The sequence below is a fragment of the Oncorhynchus tshawytscha genome, linkage group LG13 (assembly GCF_018296145.1).
Source record: "Oncorhynchus tshawytscha isolate Ot180627B linkage group LG13, Otsh_v2.0, whole genome shotgun sequence".
Classification (NCBI taxonomy): domain Eukaryota; kingdom Metazoa; phylum Chordata; class Actinopteri; order Salmoniformes; family Salmonidae; genus Oncorhynchus; species Oncorhynchus tshawytscha.
The window spans coordinates 1,101,556-1,110,195 of record NC_056441.1 but is presented as its reverse complement, the minus strand read 5'-3'; positions in this window follow the sequence as shown (position 1 = coordinate 1,110,195).

Genomic DNA, 8,640 nt, shown 5'->3' with positions numbered 1-8,640 from the left:
GCCTAAACCCAGCCCCTAAACCCAGCCGAAACCCAGCCCCTAAACCCAGCACCTAAACCGTTGACAGAGCAAAAACCAAGACATGCGGTTGAAGGAATTGTCCGTAGAGCTCCGAGACAGGGTTGTTTCGAGGCACAGATCTGGGAAAGAGTACCAAAACATTTCTGCAGCATTGAAGGTCCCCAAGAACACAGTGGCCTCCATCATTCTTAAAAGGAAGATGTATGGAACCACCATGACTCTTACTCTAGCTAGGCTAGAGCTGCCGGTTTCAAGGAGCAGGACACTAATCCGGATGCTTATAAGAAATCCCGCTATGCCCTCAGACGAACCATCAAACAGGCAAAGCGTCAATATAGGACTAAGATTGAATCCTACTACACCGGCTCTGACGCTCGTGGGATGTGGCAGGGATTGAAAAACTACAACGGACTACAAAGGGAAACCCAGCCGTGAGCTGCCCAGTGACGCAAGCCTACCAGACGGGCTACATGGCTTATGTTCGCTTCGAGGCAAGCAAAACAAAATAAAATTAAAATAAAATCAAAATTTATTTGTCACAAACACATGGTTAGCAGATGTTAATGCGAGTGTAGCGAAATGCTTGTGCTTCTAGTTCCGACAATGCAGTAATAACCAACGAGTAATCTAACTACCAATTCCAAAACTACTACCTTATACACACAAGTGTAAAGGGATAAAGAATATGTACATAAAGATATATGAATGAGTGATGGTACAGAGTGGCATAGGCAAGATACAGTAGATGGTATAGAGTACAGTATATACATATGAGATGAGTATGTAAACAAAGTGGCATAGTTTAAAGTGGCTAGTGATACATGTATTACATAAAGATGCAGTAGATGATATAGAGTACAGTATATACGTATACATATGAGATGAATAATGTAGGGTATGTAAACATTATATTAAAACCTGTTAAGGAGACTGCGAATTTTCGCAGCTTTTTGTTAAAAATCGCGCAACATTTCAGCGTCCTGCTACTCATGCCAGGAATATAGTATATGCATATGATAAGTGTGTGTGTATAGAAAACACTCTGAAGTCTCTAAAACTGGTTAAATCGTGTCTGTGGCTATAACAGAACGTGTTTAGGAGTCAAAATCCTTCAAAAAACTGTTCACCAAAAATACAAAAATATTATTCATCCGCCAGTCAATGTATTGTCTAAGGCTGAAGAAAATACATGGAGATCCCCTGTAAATGCCTACAGCTTCCACACGATGTCGCCAATGCTGTCATTTTGGGGCTGCTTTATCCTTGGTTTGGTGACGTATAAGCACTTCCTTTCTTGGGGCTCACCACAGGATGTTATGAAAGTGAAAACATGGAGTATGATTTCAAGACTTGCTGCTATCGAATACAGATCGCCCCGTGATCAATTTGATAGATTATTAACGTTTATTAATACCTAAAGTTGGTTTAGATAAGTAGTTTGAAGTGATTTGTAAAAGTTTATAGGCAACTTTTGTAATTTTAAAAAGTGACGTTGCGTCTTATAAAGGGGCATTTTTCTGGATCAGACCGGTCTTCAGCAAATCACATTTTGGGTATACAATGACGGATTTAATCGGGAAAAAGACCCAATTGTGATGTTTATGTGACATATAGGAGTGCCAAGAAAGAAGCTCGTCAAAGGTAATGAATGTTTTATATTTTATTTCTGCGTTTTGGGTAGCGCCGGCTACCGCGAAATCTGTTGTTTTGTTGACGGTCTGGTATTCTTGGGGGTGCATGCTATCAGATAATAGCTTCTCATGCTTTCGCCGAAAAGCATTTTACAAATCTGACTTGCTGGCTAGATTCACAACGAGTGTAGCTTTAATTCAGTACCTTGTATGTGTGTTTTAATGAAAGTTTGAGTTTTATCGAAAACTATTAGGTGGCGCTCTAAAATTTCAGCTGATTTGATCCCGCCACAGGGACCTAGTCCATAACAAGATTTATTAAGTAGCATTGTTTAAAGTGGCTAGTGATATATTTTACATCAATTCCCATCAATTCCCATTATTAAAGTGGCTGGAGTTGAGTCAGTGTGTTGGCAGCAGCCACTCAATGTTAGTGGTGGCTGTTTAACAGTCTGATGACCTTGAGATAGAAGCTGTTTTACAGTCTCTCGGTCCCAGCTTTGATGCACCTGTACTGACCTCGCCTTCTGGATGATAGCGGGGTGAACAGGCAGTGGCTCGGGTGGTTGTTGTCCTTGATGATCTTTATGGCCTTCCTGTGACATCGGGTGGTGTAGGTGTCCTGGAGGGCAGGTAGTTTGCCCCCGGTGATGCGTTGTGCAGACCTCACTACCCTCTGGAGACCCTTACGGTTGTGGGCGGAGCAGTTGCCGTACCAGGCGGTGATACAGCCCGACAGGATGCTCTCGATTGTGCATCTGTAGAAGTTTGTGAGTGCTTTTGGTGACAAGCCAAATTTCTTCAGCCTCCTGAGGTTGAAGAAGCGCTGCTGCGCCTTCTTCACGATGCTGTCTGTGTGGGTGGACCAATTCAGTTTGTCTGTGATGTGTACGCCGAGGAACTTAAAACTTACTACCCTCTCCACAACTGTCCCATCGATGTGGATAGGGGGGTGTTCCCTCTGCTGTTTCCTGAAGTCCACAATCATCTCCTTAGTTTTGTTGACGTTGAGTGTGAGGTTATTTTCCTGACACCACACTCCGAGGACCCTCCCCTCCTCCCTGTAGGCCGTCTCGTCGTTGTTGGTAATCAAGCCTACCACTGTTGTGTCGTCCGCAAACTTGATGATTGAGACGGAGGCGTGCGTGGCCACACAGTCGTGGGTGAACAGGGAGTACAGGAGAGGGCTCAGAACGCACCCTTGTGGGGCCCCAGTGTTGAGGATCAGCGGGGTGGAGATGTTGTTACCTACCCTCACCACCTGGGGGCGGCCCGTCAGGAAGTCCAGTACCCAGTTGCACAGGGCGGGGTCGAGACCCAGGGTCTCGAGCTTGATGACGAGTTTGGAGGGTACTATGGTGTTAAATGCTGAGCTGTAGTCGATGAACAGCATTCTCACATAGGTATTCCTCTTGTCCAGATGGGTTAGGGCAGTGTGCAGTGTGGTTGAGATTGCATCGTCTGTGGACCTATTTGGGCGGTAAGCAAATTGGAGTGGGTATAGGGTGTCAGGTAGGGTGGAGGTGATATGGTCCTTGACTAGTCTCTCAAAGCACTTCATGATGACGGAAGTGAGTGCTACAGGGAATAGTCGTTTAGCTCAGTTACCTTAGCTTTCTTGGGAACAGGAACAATGGTGGCCCTCTTGAAGCATGTGGGAACAGCAGACTGGGATAAGGATTGATTGAATATGTCCGTAAACACACCAGCCAGCTGGTCTGCGCATGCTCTGAGGGCGCGGCTGGGGATGCCGTCTGGGCCTGCAGCCTTGCGAGGGTTAACACGTTTAAATGTTTTACTCACCTCGGCTGCAGTGAAGGAGAGTCCGCATGTTTTGGTTGCGGGCCGTGTCAGTGGCACTGTATTGTCCTCAAAGCGGGCAACAAAAGTTATTTAGTCTGCCTGGGAGCAAGACATCCTGGTCCGTGACTGGGCTGGTTTTCTTTTTGTAATCCGTGATTGACTGTAGACCCTGCCACATACCTCGTGTCTGAGCTGTTGAATTGCGATTCTATTCTATCTATAATACGGAACATATCCCAGTCCACGTGATGGAAGCAGTCTTGGAGCTTGGAATCAGATTGGTCGGACCAGCGTTGAACAGACCTCAGCGCGGGAGCTTCTGTCTGTAGGCAGGGAGCAACAAAATGGAGTTGTGGTCAGCTTTTCCGAAAGGAGGGTGGGGGAGGGCCTTATATGCGTAGCGGAAGTTAGAATAGCAATGATCCAAGGTTTTACCAGCCCTGGTTGCGCAATCGATATGCTGATACAATTTAGGGAGTCTTGTTTTCAGATTAGCGTTGTTAAAATCCCCAGCTACAATGAATGCAGCCTCAGGATATGTGGATTCCAGTTTGCAAAGAGTCAAATAAGTTCGTTCAGAGCCATCGATGTGTCTGCTTGGGGGGGAATATATACGGCTGTGATTATAATCGAAGAGAATTCCCTTGGTAGATAATGCAGTCGACATTTGATTGTGAGGAATTCTAAGTCAGGTGAACAGAAGGACTTCCTGTATGACTTCCTGTATGTTGTTGTGACCACACCACGTCTCGTTAACCATAAAGCATACGCCCCCGCCCCTCTTCTTACCAGAAAGATGTTTGTTTCTGTCGGCGCGATGCGTGGAGAAACCAGTTGGCTGCACCGACTCCGACAGCGTCTCTCCAGTGAGCCATGTTTCCGTGAAGCAAAGAACGTTACAGTCTCTGATGTCCCTCTGGAATGCTACCCTTGCTCGGATTTCATCAACCTTGTTGTCAAGAGACTGGACATTGGCGAGAAGTATGCTAGGGAGTGGTGCGCGATGTGCCCATCTCCGGAGTCTGACCAGAAGACCGCTTCGTTTCCCTCTTTTACGAAGTCGTTGTTTTGGGTCGCCGGCTGGGATCCATTCCGTTGTCCTGGGTGAAAGGCAGAACACAGGATCCGCTTTGCGAAAAACATATTCTTGGTCGTACTGATGGTGAGTTGACGCTGATCTTATATTCAGTAGTTCTTCTCGACTGTATGTAATGAAACCTAAGATGACCTGGGGTACTAATGTAAGAAATAACACGTAAAAAAACAAAAAACTGCATAGTTTCCTAGGAACGCGAAGCGAGGCGGCCATCTCTGTCGGATGAACAGCATGAGGCAGCCAAACACCATGAGGCAGCCGAACAACACGAGGCAGCCTAACAACACGAGGCAGCCTAACAACACGAGGCAGCCAAACACCACGAGGCAGCCAAACACCACGAGGCAGCCAAACACCACGAGGCAGCCACACACCACGAGGCAGCCTAACAACACGAGGCAGCCTAACACGAGGCAGCCCAACAACACGAGGCAGCCTAACAAAATGAGGCATCCTGACAACACGAGGCAGCCTGACAAAACAACAAATATTCTCACTATATTCCTTCCCGGGAGACTAGATCAGACTGTCTGATAAATATATGAACAGTGTGCCTGTCTCCCTCTCTCTCTCACAAACACACTAGCAGGGCTGTGTATCTATCTGAACAAAGTGATCCTATTGTGAAGAAGTGGAGGAAGACTGAGTCCCTATAGAGCCTTATGGGCCCCGGTCAAAAGGAGTGTACTATATAGGGCATAGGGTGCCATTAAAGAGGCAGACGAACAGTGGTCTGACACCAGACACAGCCCCAGGCCTCTCTGTGCTGCTGCAGGACCCAACATCTGCTGCCTGGTCTGGGATAATGCAAAATGTTCATCTCTCATGCCCTTTCTACACAAACACACACACGCTCACACACACAATAATCTCTCATGTCCTTTCTCCTGAGGACAGGGCCATGCCAGAGCAGTGACCTGCCTCTAACTCTCCCAGGAAGACATCAGATGGTACACGCATACGCGTGTGCACACAAACACACGCACATAAACACGCACATGCACACACACTCACACTCCAGCGTGCCCTGGTTTGGTTGTGACTTGGGGGTAGAAAGATGAAAGAAACAAACATTAAAACAGGTGTGGTCTCCACAATGCCAGTGTTGATGGTACATTATGGACACTCAGGTGTGGTCTCCACAATGCCAGTGTTGGTGGTACATTATGGACACTCAGGTGTGGTCTCCACAATGCCAGTGTTGATGGTACATTATGGACACTCAGGTGTGGTCTCCACAATGCCAGTGTTGATGGTACATTATGGACACTCAGGTGAGGTCTCCACAATGCCAGTGTTGATGGTACATTATGGACACTCAGGTGAGGTCTCCACAATGCCAGTGTTGATGGTACATTATGGACACACTCTAAGTTACATTTGATACATATAGGACAGCGAGTGCAGGGTCCCGTAATGTAATGTCTGCCTGTCCGTTCGGGGCCTTAGTAAAAGCCATTAAATATGACTGCGACCCTGTATGACAACAACCCTAGTTCCTCTGTCAAGGTCGTCTCTCTCGGGACATCCTCTCTATCCCTCTGTCAAGGTCGTCTCTCTCGGGACATCCTCTCTGTTCCTCTGTGAAGGTCGTCTCTCTCGGGACATAGTCTCTGTTCCTCTATCAAGGATGTCTCTCTCGGGACATCCTCTCTGTTCCTCTGTCAAGTCTGTCTCTCTCAGGACATCCTCTCTGTTCCTCTGTCAAGGCTGTCTCTCTCAGGACATCCTCTCTGTTCCTCTGTCAAGGACATCCTCTCTGTTCCTCTGTCAAGGCCATCTCTCAGGACATCCTCTCTGTTCCTCTGTCAAGGATGTCTCTCTCGGGACATCCTCTCTGTTCCTCTGTCAAGGTCATCTCTCTCGGGACATCCTCTCTGTTCCTCTGTCAAGGTCGTCTCTCTCAGGACATCCTCTCTGTTCCTCTATCAAGGATGTCTCTCTCTGGACATCCTCTCTGGCCCTCTGTCAAGGATGTCTCTCTCGGGACATCCTCTCTGTTCCTCTGTCAAGGATGTCTCTCTCGGGACATCCTCTCTGTTCCTCTGTCAAGGCTGTCTCTCTCGGGACATCCTCTCTGTTCCTCTATCAAGGATGTCTCTCTCGGGACATCCTCTCTGTTCCTCTGTCAAGGATGTCTCTCTCGGGACATCCTCTCTGTTCCTCTGTCAAGGCTGTCTCTCTCAGGACATCCTCTCTGTTCCTCTGTCAAGGCCGTCTCTCAAGACATCCTCTCTGTTCCTCTGTCAAGGACATCCTCTCTGTTCCTCTGTCAAGGACATCCTCTCTGTTCCTCTGTCAAGGCCGTCTCTCAGGACATCCTCTCTGTTCCTCTGTCAAGGATGTCTCTCTCAGGACATCCTCTCTGTTCCTCTGTCAAGGTCGTCTCTCTCGGGACATCCTCTCTGTTCCTCTGTCAAGGATGTCTCTCTCGGGACATCCTCTCTGTTCCTCTGTCAAGGATGTCTCTCTCGGGACATCCTCTCTGTTCCTCTGTCAAGGATGTCTCTCTCAGGACATCCTCTCTGTTCCTCTGTCAAGGCTGTCTCTCTCAGGACATCCTCTCTGTTCCTCTGTCAAGGCTGTCTCTCTCAGGACATCCTCTCTGTTCCTCTGTCAAGGATGTCTCTCTCGGGACATCCTCTCTGTTCCTCTGTCAAGGCTGTCTCTCTCGGGACATCCTCTCTGTTCCTCTGTCAAGGCTGTCTCTCTCGGGACATCCTCTCTGTTCCTCTGTCAAGGCTGTCTCTCTCAGGACATCCTCTCTGTTCCTCTGTCAAGGCCATCTCTCAAGACATCCTCTCTGTTCCTCTGTCAAGGACATCCTCTCTGTTCCTCTGTCAAGGCCGTCTCTCAGGACATCCTCTCTGTTCCTCTGTCAAGGCCGTCTCTCAGGACATCCTCTCTGTTCCTCTGTCAAGGACATCCTCTCTGTTCCTCTGTCAAGGACATCCTCTCTGTTCCTCTGTCAAGGCCGTCTCTCAGGACATCCTCTCTGTTCCTCTGTCAAGGATGTCTCTCTCAGGACATCCTCTCTGTTCCTCTGTCAAGGTCATCTCTCAGGACATCCTCTCTGTTCCTCTGTCAAGGTCGTCTCTCTCGGGACATCCTCTCTGTTCCTCTATCAAGGATGTCTCTCTCGGGACATCCTCTCTGTTCCTCTGTCAAGGATGTCTCTCTCGGGACATCCTCTCTGTTCCTCTGTCAAGGATGTCTCTCTCGGGACATCCTCTCTGTTCCTCTGTCAAGGATGTCTCTCTCAGGACATCCTCTCTGTTCCTCTGTCAAGGTCGTCTCTCTCGGGACATCCTCTCTGTTCCTCTGTCAAGGACATCCTCTCTGTTCCTCTGTCAAGGCCGTCTCTCAGGACATCCTCTCTATTCCTCTGTCAAGGCTGTCTCTCAGGACATCCTCTCTGTTCCTCTGTCAAGGACATCCTCTCTGTTCCTCTGTCAAGGCTGTCTCTCAGGACATCCTCTCTGTTCCTCTGTCAAGGACATCCTCTCTGTTCCTCTGTCAACGCTGTCTCTCTTCTAAGTGCACTTTCCCTCCCAACCCGACTAGTGCTTTGGAATTGATTGAAACGAAATGTCACAAATATGCCCTGTAGCGCCGAGCTACGAGCCGTCCTTCCATGCACGGCCTTAATTATTCATCAATTAGTTGTCTTTATTTATTTATTTTTGCAGAGATGTATGGTTCCCCTGCTCTAAATCAGTCCAAAGTCATTCATTTCTGGGTTTGCAATTAAACCTTATGCATAATTCATGAGCCAGACCCAACTCTGTCTGTCTGTAGACACTGCAACAAGCTGAGGTCTCTGTACTCTGGAGGGAACGAGGAGGAATTAACCCAGAGGAATTAACTTCTCTCAGATTGGAATGAACAGATGCCATCAGCCTGAGAGGGAGAATGGAGATGGATATATCACCGTACGCTGAGAATGACACAATAGGAGAGGACTCAGTGAACAAATGGAAGTGTACAAATCTAGTAAACATGTAAACACAGATCAATGGACCATCCTGGTAATAACATGTCTATAACTGAACAGACAGATCAATGGACCATCCTGGTAATAACATGTCT